Source organism: Arachis hypogaea, chromosome 8, assembly GCF_003086295.3.
Source record: "Arachis hypogaea cultivar Tifrunner chromosome 8, arahy.Tifrunner.gnm2.J5K5, whole genome shotgun sequence".
NCBI lineage: Eukaryota > Viridiplantae > Streptophyta > Magnoliopsida > Fabales > Fabaceae > Arachis > Arachis hypogaea.
Genome location: NC_092043.1, coordinates 16,642,019 through 16,660,901, shown reverse-complemented (window position 1 = coordinate 16,660,901; position 18,883 = coordinate 16,642,019). Strand labels below are relative to the sequence as shown.

At 30.8% G+C, this 18,883-nt stretch overlaps 1 long non-coding RNA gene across 1 annotated transcript; it reads left to right on the top strand.

The window, feature by feature from the left end:
- Positions 1–12,765: 12,765 nt before the first annotated feature.
- LOC140174807 (uncharacterized) lies at positions 12,766–16,718 on the top strand. The gene is made up of 4 exons (XR_011864602.1): positions 12,766–13,576; positions 13,648–13,729; positions 13,842–13,955; positions 16,445–16,718. It is a non-coding gene; the product is annotated as an uncharacterized lncRNA (long non-coding RNA).
- The last annotated feature ends 2,165 nt before the right edge of the window (positions 16,719–18,883 follow it).

Here is an 18,883-nt window from a genome sequence, read left to right as displayed (position 1 = left end):
TGACAAATTTAGCTCATTTTGATGCTGCTATGTTATGTTTGGTTGTTTGTTTGTTGACTTTTGAACTTTGAATTTGTATTTGAATGAGATTATAACATTTGGTTTATGTAGTACTTTTAATTTGAATGATATTTTCAAGTTTAAATTAGACTATAATTATATTTTTATGTGCTTATTTATATTTTATTTATTATTTTATTATAAAACGGTTTTTACAGTTCAATCACGGTCGAATCGGTTGAACCTATGAACCAGTAAACTAGTACCTAGAGCGGTTCGATAACCGGTTCGGTTTTTAGAACCTTGGTTTATTATGATGTTGTTTTATTTTTGAATTTATTCTGATGGATTTATTATGAGTTTCTATAAGCCAAACTCTAACTGCCTGGCGCTTTCACTTTTTGGTTCTTTGTCCTTCGAAATTCAACTCTGTCTATTCAAGCACATTGTTGTGTTCTGCTCTGTTCCATTCTACTTCTGTTAATTGCTTGCTCGTATTTATTTTTGAATTAATTTCCATGACTTCTTTGCACCCAAAGAATGTGGAAATCCTTGATATTTTTAGATAAAGTTCAATTTTTAACGGTTTTGATTTGTGAGGTGTTGCGTGATTCTGATGCAGAAAGCTTTAGAGGCTCACGATAGAGCCAGCAAAAGAAAATACACTATTGGACTTGGATAAGATTGCTTAAAATTTTGCACTGAAGTTGAAGATGTTATCTCTATAAGATCACTTACTAATTTTTCATTGCCATATCCTATATATCAATCCTACTTATTATTAGTTTGAATTTCTTTAATAGTTTGGTTAGAGCATAATATGTTGTAATGAGATTCTAAACAGGAAATAAATTGTATTTACTAGGAATTTCATTTATATATATTGAGGTGTTTGTGTTCCATAAATATGAATAATACATAATTAAGAGAATTCTATTAAAAGAAATCAATCACAAATTTAACATGTTTAGGGTGATAATATTTAATTATTTAATCAAATTATTTTAATTTTTTTATTCATGAAATCAAATTAATTATAACTAATTAATTATTTAATTTGATCGAGATAAATATTAAATTATTTAATAAATAATATATAAAACAATGAAATAAATGAATTCAATTAATTCAATTTATTATCTTATTATTTTATATATCCCTTTTTTCTCTCTCTATTCTGTATTTCAAATAAAATATTTATAATTTTTTATTTTTGTTTTTTATCTTAATTTTGTTAATATTTTTCTATGATTTTATTTTATATCAATTCTTTTTTATTTATTTTGATTAATAATTCTTAAGGGTATTATTATTTTATTTAAAGATAATTTAAATTTTTTGTAATATTTTTATAAAAGTTGATTAATAGGTTCTTCTTTGAAATAATTTTTTTAAAATTTTTTTAATAAGATTATATTTTGATTTTTCTATTTCATCATTTGTATTAATTAATTATATTAATCTTCTATTGCAATACATTTTTATCTACTCTATACGTTATCTTTTCTATCTTCTTTTACTTTTTTTAATTGCTATTTTTACTTTTTTTTAATTATTTATTTTACTTTTACTCCTCATATATAGATTTATTATAATTCATCATAGGTTCTTTTTTAATTTAAGTGATTTTTTGGGTTATATTTTACCATTGATACTTTTATTTTATTTAGTGTGATTTTTTTAGTCTGTGTTTAATATAATAATCTGTAAATATCTATTTTATTATATAAAAATTAAATTTCTACACTTAATGTTAAAAATGTCGTGACATGTTTCTGATGATGGTGTTTTTTATTTATTTCTTTTAACTCATTAAATTTAATTTATTATAATTTCTATCAATCAATTAATTGTAATTCAAATTTAATTAAAACATCACTATTAGAAAAAAAAACTGTTAATATGCGTATGAATGGAGCCGAAATTGAGGAATATATATACATATAAAAAATAAAAAATTATTACACGATTGTTGAATAAAAAATAATCATATATATAAAACAAAATAATTATAACAAAAAAATAATTAACATATGTGATTTAAATGTTTTTAATAACCGATAACATGGAGTATAACAAAATATAATTCATATATTTTTTTATTTTTGTATATGTAAATAATTATTTATGTATATATATATATAAAATTATTTAACAAAATTAATATATACGTATACATAAATAAAAAAGTTATTATAATTTTTGGAAATTACACATGAACTCTTTTTTCTCTCAAATAAATTTATTCTAATTATATTATAATTAGCTCATGAATAATGCATGATTATATTAATTTAAGAAAAAAATTTCATTATAATTATATTAAATTAATATTTAATGCGTTATTAAACTACTTATCAATTATCGATATTTTTTATCATTCTAATTATATCAATTGATATAGTTCTAATTCTCATTTAAGTGCAATAATTTTATTAGGAGATAGTTAATGCACACATTAATAGTGATCCATTTAATTTGATAATAATAATAATAATAATAATAATAATAATAATAATAATAATAATAATAATAATAATAATAATAATAAAGGTCTACATGGTACATGCATTATATTTTAAAAAGGTAAAATATATTTTAAAAAAATTAGGGTATCAATAATCAATTGTGATTAATATAAAATATCAATAATTATTTCTTATAATTATTTTTGTACTACTAAAGACTACATATAGTATTTTTTTATAGAATAAAAAAGGTTGTGATTCATAACATTTTCGTAAAGTTATATTGTATGGACACAAAATTAATTAGATAACAAATTGAATTTTAATTAATATGTTTTATTTTCTTCTCATATTTTTTCATTAATTATTTTACTTTTTATAATTACATTAAATATTGAATGTAAAAAAGAAAAAAATAATATTAAATGCTATCTATTTTATTTATTTAGAGTCATAATTAAATTTGATATAATTATAGTAAGTATCTAGAATTAATAATAACATGATACTATAATTTTAAGTTGTATAATATAATAAAAAATGTAGCAATTTATGTATGCTTCTTATATAGCAATAATATTATATATATTTATATCTCCTCTTTTAGCTCTTTCCTAAACATATTGGCATATAATTAATGTCGATAACATATATACTGAGGAAGTATCTCTATTGAATTAATCATAAAGGTTAATAAAATATAATGGCATAAATTTCACTTAATTGTAACAAGTATCTCCATTGAAATTATTTGCTAATTATTACCATGTATAATTAGTGTGTGTATATATATATATATATAAGGATTAATAGTGAATTGTTACAATTATTTATTATTTAGAAAATTCGTACCCAGACATAGATTTTCTTCTGTTTATTATTTCTCATACCTAATGGCTACTAACTGCGATTCTATCAATAGTATTACCTATGGTAGATTATGTAACGAAAAGGTTTGAAAAATAAAAGCAAGAATTATAAGGTTATGGAGAGTCCCATCTAAATTTGACAAAAACAAGATGACTTACATAAAAATGATTCTCATGCATGATAAGGTAAGTTGATTATTTTTCATGATTCTTTCAAGTAATGCTAGGTCTATTTTATAAATATTTTTTGTTCATATTTTAAGTTTATTTGATAAGTAAACCCTTGCACGAATCAAAGACAGTGCAATTTTATAGATTTATAAGTGCTAATAGCCTTTTATATTTAATTTGTTTTATATTGAGATAATAGCCAATATATATGTTAATGGATTTGACTATTACTATATTATATTTATGATCACATTCAATATATATGTCTGATTTATTGAAAAAATTAGATTATTAAAACTGATTAATAACTATTTTAGAGTTAATCCAATTAATACTAGATTAAAAAAATCAAACAATGCATAACATATTTTTTTATTAATCAAATTATTGTAATTCAAATTAATTTAAAAAAATTAAAATTATAATTTCAACCTTATCGCGTGCATGGCTAGAGTAATTATCCTTGTAGATGAGTGAAAATTAAGTATTTGTGCATCAAGAAGGGGTGTTGCTTATTTCAGCTTTGATAGTTGACCAATGCTACTTTGTGAACCTGTATGATACAGTGATTTTATTTTATTTTCTAATGTTATTCTTTTTGGTTTTTTTTTTGGGCTATTGAATCGCAGCTTGACAGCTGTATCTTTGCTTCTTCAAAAGTATTAGTAGTAAACTTGTGCACTTGTACAACTTTAAAATAGATCTTTTTTTTCAATTTAAAGAATGACTATAATATTATTGTAATCAATTTATACTTTGTATGTAACAAATCTAATTAATGTGTAAATAGCATTGTTCCAATTTATTTTTTTTAATAAAAATTAGTTAAATTAAATTGGAGATATTTAATCTTTGCAATTTAAAGGAGAGGAGAAATCCATCTTTTACATATATATTATTATATATGAGTAAAATATTTCTCACATACTAAAAATAATAATATAATTAAACTTATTTAAATTATTGTACTTTTTTTAAATAACTTTAATCCTTTTTACTATTTTAAAGTATTTAAAGAGATTGAAAAAAAAATATTGAAGTTTTGAAAGAGGAGAATAAATTTCTTAATATCTTTATACAATAATTTGACTGTTTTTAAAACATATATAATTATTTACATATTATCTTTAGTTATTACACATTGTAAGTTATTTTTTACTATATTAAATTATAATTATTGTCTTTCATATACTTTAAACTTTTTTAAACATGATACAGTCAATAAAAATTAGATATTAAGTACTACATTTATCCATATGCTCATCCAAAATATTATTCAAATATTTTCTAAAAGCAAGTTATAGCTCCCGTCTAATTGTCAATGGGCTAATATATTGTGCAACAGGCTTAAACTATATGAACACTTGATATTCTTATAAATAACATCCTGCATAACATGGAAAAAAATTATGTATTCAATATAATGAAACTAACATTCATACAATGGACTTAAACAAGATTCTAAATATAAATTAATATAATTTCTTTTATTGATTACACAATTTTATATGGATCACGTTGAACTCTGAATCTTTTATACATGTAGTATGAATTTTTGAACTACTAATAAAATTCTATATTTTAAAAAAAAAATAATAAGATTAATATAGTTACACAACATAAATAATACACATTAAAAAAAATCAAAATCTCAAACCATACAAACAACAAATATATTAAGATTTTTATATAAAAAAAATAAAATATGAAAGCTTTGTTTTAATTAGTATACCCAATGATTTGATCTGAAAACAGACTGGAAACATTCAACTTGTTAAAATTCACATAAAATATGAAAGTTTTGTTTTAATTAGTATACCCAATAATTTAATCTTTTAAGAATCATCTTCTCTCATAGGATCTCCCAGCTTTCAAGGCAAATTTAATGGATTCTAATATATTTCAATCCTTAGTATCTGTGTATTTTTTTTTGGGATAATTTTTTTTATATAATTAAAATCATCAAATTCTCAAATAGCATACAAATCCCATGTTCTGCATTACAGTATAATCTCTAATCACTTTTTAAAACAAAACTATCCAAATTAAAACAAACAAAAACAACAACATAAGTAACAATAAAATCAATAACAAATCAGTTATATTATAGGATTCCACCTATCTCTTCCACCCCATTTGCTCGGATTTCTCTTTCCTTTTTCCATGTATCTCGCCAATATAACACCTCATTCTTCATCTCATCAAAGTTTAAAATCTTATTTTAAAAAATAATACTATTTATTGTTCTTGATATAGTCCATATTGTTACAAAAATAGAGACTCTCATACCTTTTTCTCTCTTTGCTATACCCGCCACTGGCCAAGCTTTAAAGCATTATTTAGTTGTTCTTGGTCATATCCAAATTTGTCTCTAGACTCCAATAATGCAGTCCATAAATTTTACGCTAACCTGCAAAAAAAAAGAAAAAGCGGCGCATGTTTTTCATCTCTCCCCTTGGATCATTCGAATCATTCTCTACTCTCTTTTTCACTGAATATCCATCCTCAAGCCATTGCATTCTTATTTCGTGTCTGCCTCTCTTTTTCCATACTTGGCTCCACTGTTTTATTTTCCATATCAGCTCCTCAAGTTTTATATTTTTTCTCCTAAATATCATGTTGTTGTTGTTGTTATGAGACAACCTCCCATGAAATAATTGAAATTACCCGCAAGCAATAAAAGTATAGAACCTTTCGAATTCCAACTATCAAGTGATAGAGAAGAGTCCACACATCCTCTAGGAGTGAGCTATGTATGGATTTAAGATCTTTGTGCACATAGATCTAGATAATTTTTCTCTCTATTTTAACCACATACCAAACTCATCCTAAAGATAGTAATAAGATTAATGGTACCACATATAGAATGAAAGTTATACCAAAGAGTCTTTGATTGTCTCCACAAGTAAAGCTTGAAAAGAAGTGATTGCCTCCTTTCTTAAAATTTTCACCTGCACCCTTTCCATTTCCAGCTCCTCTCTTTCCTTCCTCTTCCGAAACTCCCGTTCTCTCTCCCTCAACATATCTTGTAAATATTTTGAATATAATTAACATGTAAAAAAAGCTATTTAAAATAAACTGCTGAGTGAACGTCAGAATACAACTAAAGCAATAAATCAACACAAATAATAGATGCAAAAAATCAGCTAAATTATAAAAAAAAAAGTCATTTCTGAGATGTATCACAAAAGTGTTAGAGAAACACATTTATAATGGCCGTTCCTCCCTTTTGGCTTTTGTTCTCTCATTTTGCAGCATGTTCAGCAGCTTTTAATTCAGATATATACTTATTGAATAAAATCTTCCTCTCCTTGTGTGTCACATATTTATATCTTGGGTTATCCCTTAAACAACAGATTTTTCTTTCTGACTAAAAATACTGTAATCACCGTTGCACTACAACAAAACCTAGGGTTCCTTGGAGGTGAACTTGTGATTCCAATGATTTTGCATCTTTGCTGAGCAATTTTACGCAAACGAACAACACTCAAAAGGAAGGCAAAAGTGGATGAACATAATGTGCACATTTAATAGTTTAAAAAGTTTACACTTGATACACTGAGATCCAATATTCTTATTTTTCAGCTTGATATATTGATTAAAAAGATCAAAAGTAGAAGAAAACTTTTCTAATTTAATAGGAATATATAACCTATTATAGCTCCATCACTATCAATATCACCATGGTTCTTTTACCATTACTATCATCACCATTCACCAATTTCACTGGGATGTCTTTTACGGCCACCTTTTCTTAATCATGTAATCTCAATATTAAAATTTAAAACTATATTATAATAGCAATGATATTTATCATTATTAGATTAACAAAGATAAATTTCAATTATATTATGGACATAAGACTCTATATTCTAAATCAATTATGAAAATAAGAATGAACACTATAAGATAAGCCATATGAACAACTACTTTAAATCGCCATAATCATTAATTTGAGTATAAAACCGTGTAAATAAGAGCAGATTTATTACTGCTATCATGCAAATTTAAATATTCATCAAACAGGAATAGAAATACCAAAGTGTGTAAAAATAAAAAAGTTTATAAACAAACATAAGCATAGAACCATAATAGAAAGGTATAAGTGAAAAATGTAGAGTGTATATTCTTTTGCTATATAAAATAATTCTCACGCTAAATGAAATGAAGCAAGAGATGACGACATCAATAACAACATAAGCATAAAAGAACAAAATTTGCATTACACGTTTTACATAAAGTGTAGTCTTTTTCCCTTTTTTCTTTTTAGGTCATGTCATAGTTGTCGACTTGGTCACTATTTAAATTTTAAAACATGGTATCTTGAGCTTTGACCTGAATATATGATTTTAAATGTATAGAAGTAGGAAATTACTGATTTGACATCTATATATTAATAGTTGATTTTTATGTATTTTGTCTAAATCTAACTTCATTTTTTTATACTTGTTTATTAAGGTTGCCAATAACTTAGTAACTATTGATAACTATTTTTGGTATAGAGAAGAGTGAAAAAGAAAGTGAAAGAGAAAGTGGAGTAAGCCACAAGTAAAATAAGTGCATCACCTACTTTGTTGACTCATATGCACTTATTAATTCACTCAACTCTCCTTGACTAAAACTTCTTGATATTTTCTCACACCAATGACATAAACAACAATAAAATTCAGCAAACAATGTACCTAACCAATGACATCAAGTTAACAATTTTTAAGTTTAACTTCTATTAGAATCAATGTCGCATCTATAAGAAATAACTAACTATGTCAGCTTTAGGCAGAATAACAATAATGCACAATATTCAACACAAGTTAAGCATAAGATGGTGATGAAAAGTTTACAAAATTAAAGCAACATTAATAATTGGGTAAGGCAGAAAAGGTTGACCCATTAGAAGATGACATTATTTTTCACTAATTTACAAATATACTCAGCTGTTGACCTGCCAAAATCATCTTCTAAAGCCACATTGCATAAAAAAATGTCTGACTAAAATATATTTACACTCACCTACTTTAGAATTGTCACACCAAATGAGGATGATTTTGTAAATCAAACAGAAAAGGATTTTTTAAATCATACTGATACATATACATCTTTTTTTTTTCTTTTTTTTTTGTAATATTTTAAGTTCTTGATAAAGCATATTAATTTCAATAACAAACAATACTCAGATATAAAGCACAATCACAAAAACTATAAAAATTCAAAGGTTATCTCTTCTACTTACAAATTACAAAGGTTTAACAAAAACTCTCAATAGCTAGAAACTTTGCCATGACTTCCATTCTTCCTGTCCAAAAGGATGAAAAAATACATAAAAATGTCACAAATCTGAGCTAACTCAAAGAAAAAAGAACATAAAAGAGATTGTTGCAATAAATAAATTTCTATTTTACAACTTTCTAAAACTGCAAAGATATTTTATACCGTTTTTATGGGCTAGCATCAATGTGCACACTCCAACTATAACAAAATTTATCACTACTTTCTTAAAATTCACCTGCAATGAATTTTATTGATTTATGACGTACAACTAATCTAATCAAGTGAACTTAAGAACACAAAAATTCTTTGAAAGTGCACATTATGAAGATTAAAAGTTTCTACCACAAAAACAATGATATAGTGAAGAAGAAACATAAAAGCATAAAAGAAAAAAGAGCACCACATATGTTAATTCTTAGCTCAGTATCTAACCAAAACTAACTAAAAAAAAAGATTAAATTCCATCAAACTCAGGTAACCCAAATCGCTTTGCCTTGTAAATTATAATTGTACTTTTTATATCATGCTCCCTTTTTCAGCTAGTAAAATTATGCAAGCAACACATTTTTCCACAAAAAACACACCGAAAAATCATGAATTAGCAAAAATATCATACCTTTTAATAATAAATTGAAACTCTTGATTCTGGCCCACTTATTGAAACCCCTCACAAGTATCACTAACACTTTTAACAAATATTGATCATTGAAAAATCTAATCACTGAAGTTAACCTTTGCCATAGTTGGAGGGGCACAATGAAAAAAATAAACAAAATAACAAAATTTTGAAGAAAATCAAGGATCATAGAAGTAAGAAATCAAATCAAAATTGAATAACGTACGAAATTGGCGGTATCATAAGCAAGCCAAGATGAGTTCAATTCCTCTACCTTCGCGCCGCGCCAAGGTGGGTTCGATTCCTCACTGTAATCGCGTCCCACCCAAGATGGTTCGACTCCTCTCTCCTATCGCACTGCCCAGATGTGTTCCTTTCTCTTTTGTTTAGCGCTGCCAAAGTTAGAGACGTGAATTGGAGTTGGTTGCGATGGAGTTTGATGGAAGTAGAAGAGAATGTTAAAGAAGCAGATGCTGTTGTAGCTGACTTGTGTAGATTCTTTAGCTGATGAACATATTCATCATTTAAATGGATTGATTCCTCTTGCAGAAACTCAAAATCCGAAGAAGGGTATTTGAGTTTTTAAATAAAAATAGAAGAAGAAAGAAAGAGTAAGAAAGTAATAGAAATAGAAAAAGGAGTAAAGTAGAGAGCAAGTTTTTACCAACTCCTTTTGAGGGAGTGGATGCTCTCAAGTGAAAAAAAAATTGGATGGTGTCTAGTGTTTATTTAACTATTCATTATTTTTTCTCTCTTATTTATTTTTAGTCCCACTTATAGAATTAAAGGTAAGAGATTACAATTTATTCTCTCAAGTGTTAAAAAAACTGGAGATCATTTTCCTCCTTTTGACTATTCTCACCAAATTACTAACCTTTTAAATTTTTAAAGTGAAATTCATTTTAAAGAAAATTTTAAATACTAAGAAAATGAGCACTAACCCTTCTAAATTTACTAGTATAAAAGATAAGATTGATCCAAAACAAATTGGACGCATGGAAGTTGGTAGTGAAACTGTCATTGATAAAAGCAAATCCATTAAGAACCTTCCTTATGCAATTCTTTGATGTCTCTCTATCTCATTCTCTGTTTTGGTTTTGAGTATCGACCATAGAAACAAACAGCATACTGATGGAGTCTCACTTTAAAAGATTGTAGACCTTTCTGCTTATAATATTTAAATATTAACTTATGTTGAATTTTACAAACATAGAAGCTTGCAGCAACACTCCCTATGGTCCTATCCCTTGCCGCTTTTGTCCCAATTATTGTTTTTTGAAATATAAATGAGCCAAAATTCAAAAGGATAAAAAGGAAGAAAATATATCTGTATGTGCTTATATGATTCATACATCTTATATTAACTCATGTAACAATCATGAGAGTGATAATACTGACATCGAAGGTATTGATTCAACAAATGCATGCTATGGTGGAACAACTTGTTATATGTGCAAATAGCGCGGTATGAACTTGAAACTATTTCATGGAAATCCAAGCACTTGTCACTTGTGACTAGTATTTTGTAGAAATCAATAATTACGTTTAATTATTCTGTCCGTCTCTATAATTTTATCAAATTTTTAATTAGGTTTTTATATTTTTTTTTTAATTGGGTCCCTATGTCATATTAGATTTTATAACTAAATCCCTACCGTGATAAAAATGTTGAAATTAACAGAATATTCTGTTAAACTATAGAAAATATTCAGTCAAGTATTAGGTATATTCGTTTTATTTAATAGAATATTCTATTAATTCTAATATTTTTGTTATGGTAGGGACTTAATTATAAAATCTTATATGATATGGAGACTCAATTGAAAAGAAAAAAGTATAGAGACCTAATTGAAAATTCAATGAAATTATAGGGACGGATAGAGTAATTAAACCCAATAATTATTTTAACACATATCAAATGATACTAACTTGAAGAAAAACATTGTTGTGAAATGGTGCGGATTTTATAACCAACACTTACTAACCGGCAAGTGCACCGAGTCGTACCAAGTAATATCTTACGTGAGTAAGGGTCGATCCCACGAGAATTGATGGATCAAGCAACAATAGTGTTTGATAGGATTAGTTAGGCAAGCAGAAAAGAGTGTTTTGGTATTCAAAGAGCATTAGACACAGACAAATAAATAAGTTGGGAATAATATAATGAGAAGATAGTTAAGGTTTCAGAGTTATCTATTTTTCCGAATTAATTTTTATTACTAACTAATTTAATCATGCAAGATATAATTTTATGGCAAACTATATGTGACTAGGCCTTAATTCCATAGACCTTCCTAGTCTCCTCTAAAATTCATTAACTGCCAATTCCTTGGTCAGTTACTTCCAATTAGAGGGTAAAAATCAATTTTCAGTTTATATGCCACAAAAATTCTAATTACCCAAAAATAAGGGGATTATATGTTACGTATCCCACTAAATCCAAATAATTAAAATTTAGGATAATATGTTTCCAAACTGTTGTTCAAGTAAAGAGCTTTTTCAAGTTTTACAAGAACTCAATTAGAACATGGGTCATACTTCCGTTCCACCCAATATTCATTAAATTAAGAGCGAAAACAATTATTAAAATATAGATCAAAACATGAACAAATTAGAAAGATCAAACGAATTAATCCATTACAAATAGACAGAGCTCCTAACCTTAACAATGAAGGATTAGTTGCTCATGGTTCAGAGAAGAAAAATAAGGGTTCTGGTCACAATCTGGTGTCCTTGTCTAAATGTACAGAGTTCCTATTTATTACTAATCCTAATAGGTTTAAAATCTAAAATTAAAAATAATATCTTTTCCTAAAAGATAAGATTTGAATTTAAATTTGAATTAATTAACAGATCTTCAGTTGATGGGTGGGGACCACTTGATTTGTCCATTCTGCAGCTTCTAATCTGTGTTTTCTGGGCTGAAAACTGTAAGGCCCAAAACTTTTGAAAAGTCTTATTATGATCAAGTCTCAAATCCTACAGTTATTTATAGCCTTAATTTCATAGATTATTTTATTAAAGATAATTAAGGCAAGTTTTGATTTATTGGATTTGAGATAAGTTATAATTATTATCAAATTTTATAATTATTGGATTATTTTCTATATTTAAAGTATAAGGTTGATAGTTATGAAATAATAAGGATTTTATATGATTTGGATTAGATAAGTAATATTTTAAATATTATTACTGCTATTTTGAAAAATGAAGAAATTAAGTATATTATTTCTAATTTTTAGATTTGGGCATTTTACTGAAAATAATTTGTAAAACAGAGGAGCAAATAATATTTCTATACATTAATTTTATTGGATTAGAATTTATTTCTAATTTCTATATTATCCCTATTTTTAAGTGAAATTACTAAAATGTCCCTAACCCTAATTTTCAAAATGATGAGACCCTAACCCTGAAACCATAACCCATGACCCGGTTTCCTCACAACTGCTGCAGCCCCTCCCTTCTAACAGCAGCCGCCCTTGTTTCCCCTTCCTAACAAAACATACGGCACAAAGAAAGAAAGAGGAATCGGAGGGGGAGTAGAGGAGATCGGAGAAGAAAGGGGGAAGGAGGCCACGTTGCTGCCGCTACCCAATCCGCGCCGCCATCGCTGTCCGTCCATGGAGCCATGTGGCGCGCCTCTATCACCGAGAGGAGGGAGAAGGCACGATGCTGAGGAGTAGCACCCAGTCCGTGTCGCGTCGCGTCGCACGCAGGAGGGTTACCGGGGGAGAGCGACGCCGAAGAGAGAGAGAGGCCGAACGTAGGGCCTTCGTCGTCACTCGCGCCGCTGACTAGCTTGCCGCCGCTGTTGTGGTGTTCGCGCCGCCGCTTCTGTCCTTGCCGTCATCATCACCATCGGTGGAAGAGAGAGAGAGAGATCGCGTCGGAGACTGGAGAGACGTGGTCTGAGCTGCTGCTGCCTCCGTTCCGACTGGTTCGCCGGTGCCACTGCTGGGGATCGTCCCTGGTCTACGCGCCGCCGTTGTGCTCCTTGCTGCAATGCCGCCGCTGTGTGCCGGCGAGAGGGAAGCCGCCGGGTCATACAGAGGAGAGGAGGCATAACCGCGCCCAGCCACCGCCGTTTCTGCCGCCAAGAAACCCCGTTGTGCCTCTGGTTGCCGGAAAACGGTGTGGTTGCTGCAGGAGGTCGCCGCCGGAGCTGCTGCTCCATTCTTCCGGTAAGGGTTTTAATTGAGGTTTCTGCCTTTTTGGATTTCGAAAAGGTTTTAATGCTGCGTGGTTTTTATAGTTGATCCGCCGGAGTTTCTGGCCGCCGCTGGAGCTATTGCCGGGCCGGTTCGATATCGCAGTTGCCTCATTATGTTGTTTCGGTAAGAAATTATGTTTCGAATGATCTCGCGTTAGTATTCCGTTGTGTTCGGTTAATGAATACGAGTTTTGATAACATGGGGTAGAATCCTGATTATTGTATGTTACGATTAGTGTTGCTATGGTTATTGCAAAAGTGGCTGGGAGCTGAGGTTTTGGTTCCCGTCAGTTCGGTTTGAGGTGGAAAGGACTTGATGAGGCATTTGGGCTATGGTTTTGCATTTTGAGGTAGGAGCGCTTTCCAAAAACTATGTTTTGTGTATTGGAATTATTACATATGGATACTGATGTGAGATATTGTGTATTTGGTGATTGTATCTGTCTTATGTATTATTTGATTGACTCGAATAATTATGGATGTTGGTTTGGCTGAGTTGTTGTGTGGTTTTGTGATATGTAATATTTTGAAGTTGATTCTTTAAAGATTTGAAATCTGAGTTTAATCCGCTAAGGATTGATTTGGTTCGAGTTAATTGTTTTGATGATTTGAAAAGTTGAATGCACTTTTGAATTCAGCCTTGTTTAGTTTAATTGACTTGGCTTGGACAAATGATTTATTGCTGAACCGATTCTTTAAAGCTTTGGAAATGAGTTAAATCGATTGATATTGAGTTGATTTTGAAATGGTATCCTTGAGATACGCCACTGAGGCGATTATTGGATTTAGCTTGTTTTGAATTGATTTCTGGTTTTTGTGTTGTTGAAAAGAAATGAGAAACGTTTAGTTGGGACCCGAACCGGGTGGCAAAAGTCCATGTTTTAGGGGAGGTGTTGCCGAAATTTCTACAAAATCCTAGTCTTGTTTGAAAAGTTATTTAAAAAGGGTTGGATTTGAGAAATTATATTATTTGATTTATTAAGGGGATATTTATGTTTTCAAGTTAATTTATTTAATGAACCTTATGCGTTGAATTCGGCTTATTTAGAATTGAACTATTTTTACCGTTTGAATCACTAAAGGGAAGAATGATGCTCTAATATTGATTTTAATATAAAAAGGAGTTTTTAGTGGTTTTAAAGGAAACCAGACTTTTGATTGAGTAATTAAGCTTGAGGCATTTTGGAAGAGCTAGAAAAATGGCTTCCAAAAAGAAACCTGAAAGTGGTTTGATTCAAATGAACCGGTTCCGTTTCAAATGAGTTGATTTTTGGACCGGGTTGGAACTTGTGATTTTGTATGGTCGATTTTATAGTAAATTCAGTTTTATTTACTTGAATCGAGAATCTATGATTTTAAGAGTTTCAATGAATTCTAAGGAATTGATGTAAGTTGACCTTCCCTAAAAACTTGGGACTCTGCCGAGAAACTTTTATTATAAAATCCCATTGTTGGATGAGTGATTTTGAATACTTTGAATAAATCCTTAACTTGCCATGGTTTTGGAAGTTTTGGAAAGAGAATGCCGAGAGTGGATTTGTTTTAAAAAAGGGAACTCACTTTGAGTAAATTTGGCTTATGAGCCTGAGATGATTTGAGAAATGAGATCTTTAAAGCCAAGGCTGAAAAGAGTTGAAACTTGATTTCAAAGTGAAATGATTTGAAAAGAAGTGATTTATGGCTTAAATGCCGATTTATGAATTTGATGATGTTGGATGGTGGAAGTGCTATTTTGTTATGAGCCGGAATGGCTGTGTATACTATTGAACAATGGCTGATTGCCGAATGAGTTGAGAGCCATATGGCTGATTATGAATTATGAATTTAAGCCGAAGGGCTGTGTTTATTGATAAATTTGCTGGTTCTGGATTGAACCGTGAGCCGGATGGCTAAGATGGATGGTGATTCATGGTTGAGTACAATTGCATGTATGCAATTGAATGAATTATGAATTTAAGCCGGATGGCTGAGATGGATGTTGATCCATGGCTGGGACTGAATGAATATATGCTTGAGATACCTGGGTAGTTGCAAGGGTTGTGGTTCGTCCCACTTGCTCCAGGTCAGAGACTGTGACGCCTGGGTAGTAGCGGTAGTAGTGGTGATTCCACTCGCTCCAGGTTGAGCTGTTAAACACCCGCCTGGGTAGTAGCCGCAGTAGTGGTTATTCCACTGGCTCTGGGTTGAGCGGGTAGTAGCAAGAGGGTTGTAGCTCAAACTTACTTGCTCCGCGATGGGTGTTTCTGTCCATGGTTAGCTACCAGGACGTGTCAGATTGGCTATATAACCGACAGATGATATCATCAGCCACTAGGGACAGGCATGCATCATATGCATCTATGTGACATTGTTTGGGTGTGCATATTGTACGTGGTTTGCCTTTGTGATTAACTGCTAATTGTTCTACTTGCTGTAACTGTTTGTTTGTGCTTGGACTTCCTATTTGTGTTTGCATCTGGGACTCTGTTGGTTTGTGGTGATTGGTTGTTGGATTTGGATTGTTTGGGCCTAGGGCCGTGGTTGAATTGAGACGGACCGATGGTTGATTCTGGTTTATGTTTCTGGTTTGGAAAACTATGAAAGGCTATTTTGGTTCAGTATAGATAAACCTTTTTGAAAGGCTTTTGATGTTTTGATAATTGAACAGTTCCTCTTTCAGAAAAGATTTCCGACTTTACTTTTATTGTAAACTGTTGTTTTTGAAAAGAGGCATAAGTCGGTTATTAATCACTGGTGCGGTTTATCTTCATGTATCCTATTACAGTAATTCCCAAAAACCCTCTACTGAGAACCCTTTCGAGGATGATGTTCTCACCCCCCTACATTTTTTCCCTTTCAGGATATGGGCGCAGAAGTTACGAAGAGCTTATTTAATTGTTGTGATGCTCTGTATTATTTTAGTTATGGTTTATTGTACCCTAGCCTTTATCTTGAGATATTTTGTAAGAGGGATAGGGATTGTATTGGTTAATGTTTGTAATATTATTTATATATATGTATGTATATATATGGACGTACTCTTTATGAGTTTCTGTAAGTTGTATGGTATGTGTGGATGTTCGTTGAATAGTAAAAGTATTTTTGGGAGCGGTTTTACGGTTTAAAGTTTTAAACAGGCTCATATTTTAGTATTAAATAGTATAAGTGTCGTCGTAATGTCCGATCTATCAGAGTTGCGCAGCCGGAAGCGTGAGCTTTGGTAGTTAGGGTGTTACAGAAACTGGGTCAAAAACAGCCCAAAAATCGTAACCAGCGTTTTCTGAATTATTGCAGATCGCGCATGTGACGTGTCCGCGTCGTCCACGCGATCGTGTCATTTGTGCAGATTCCAGTCCACGCGTTTGCGTCAGGTACGAATCGCGTCATTGCGATTTCTCCATTCCGCGCGGTCGTGTGAGCCATGCGTCCGCGTCGGTCTTCGCTAGTCATCTCTTTGGTTTCTTCTTTTTCTCTGCAGAAACTTCATCAAATCCATCCAAATGCTACCTAAAATAAATAAAATTGCACAAAACTCAAAATAGCATCCATAGTGGCTAAAATATAATTAATTCTTAATTAAACTCAACAAATTAAATACAAATTCACTAGAAAAAGATAGAGAAGATGCTCACGCATCACAACACCAAACTTAAACTGTTGCTTGTCCTCAAGCAACCAAAACTAATATAAGCTCAGGATGTGAATTTGCATGAGAATGAGAGTTCGATTAAGCTCATGTCTCTTTTTATAGTGAGGTTTATAACTGTAATCCTGAATAGGTTTGGCATCTCACTCTCCTTTGAATCAAGAATGTTATTGTCATTCAGAATTAGAATTCGGATGATATTATGAATTTTCTGATCTTTACATTTCAGTTTAATCCTTGAACACAGCAAAATTTACTTTAATTTATTTTTTCTTTGGTGCTTTACACCTTTGAGCCTAGCCGTGACTTTAAATGTTGTCTCAAGCTTTACTTGACACAGAAATACCACAAGTACTTAACTGGGGAACTCTTTTTGAGTTCTAATTTTTCTTTTAATTACTCCCAGACAGTGGTGCTCAAAGCCTTTGGCATACTCTGTTAAACGCACTTGGTCTCGACTCTAAGTGTTTTGTCTCAATGATTACTTGACACAATCACACCACAAGCATATGACTAGGGAAACAACTCTTTGAGCTTTTAATCATGTCCGACCTCCCTAGTCATTGATGCTCAGAGCCTTGGACCTTGTTTTTATTTTATTTTATTTTTTTCTATATTTCTTTTGCTTCAAGGATTAAATTTTTATTTATTTCAGAGAAGGCATAATAATTCTCTAAATTCCTGTTCCTTATACATCAACATCCCTTGATTCAAATTCAAATATGCACTGTTCATATCAAGCATTCAAAAATCACAGAAAATAACACCACATTTAAGTAAATAAGACTATTCTTAGAATTAAACTCAATTTCTCATGCAATAAATCATTTCTTTTTCTTTTCTTTTTAGATTCAAGTTCAGTGAGTGGTACATGAAACATCTTTTCAGCATAAAAAAAGGAAACTAAACTAGTCCTAGGATTCTAACTAATAAAGGATCATGCAACAAACAAAACAAAATAGAAGAAAACCGGAACATAACATAGAAAAAGAAGGGAGGAAAAAAATGAAAGGAACTCAACCACCTTAGTTATCCTAGCGGTTGCTTTATTTTTCAGTTTGTGCTCCTCCGTGAAGATGATTCGCCTCCCTCTTTGGTGCCATAGGAATAAATAGAAAAACCCTTAAGCGAAGCGTCAACACCAAACTTAAAGGTTTGCTTGTCCTCAAGCAAAGAAGTACTGAAAATAGAAAGAGATAAATATTATGAGGAAAGAAAAATAAAAATAAAAGGATAAAAGAACAAGAGAGGATTAGGATTGGGAGAGAGGAGAAAGAAAACTGGGCGGCGAACTAGTGTGGCGCAAGCGACGCGAACACGCGTTCGCGTAATTGCGTTTTAGTTAGTTCACGCAGTCGCGTGACCCATGTTATGCTTCGGGCACGAGTGCAGCCTCGCGCCTGCACAATTCTCTGTTCAAATTTAAATATTTGCCAATTTAGGGGTGACGCGATCGCGTGGAACATGCGATCGCGTGAGTGGCTTCAAAAGGGAATGACGCGGACGCGTCGGCGATGCGTTCGCGTGATAGGGATTATGCGTCTAGCACCATGCCAGCACCACTCCAGCACAATATTTGGTTGTGCACCCTTTTTACGTCAAAAACCAGGGCACGCGGCCGCGTGGGTCACGCGATCGCGTGGGAGGCTAATA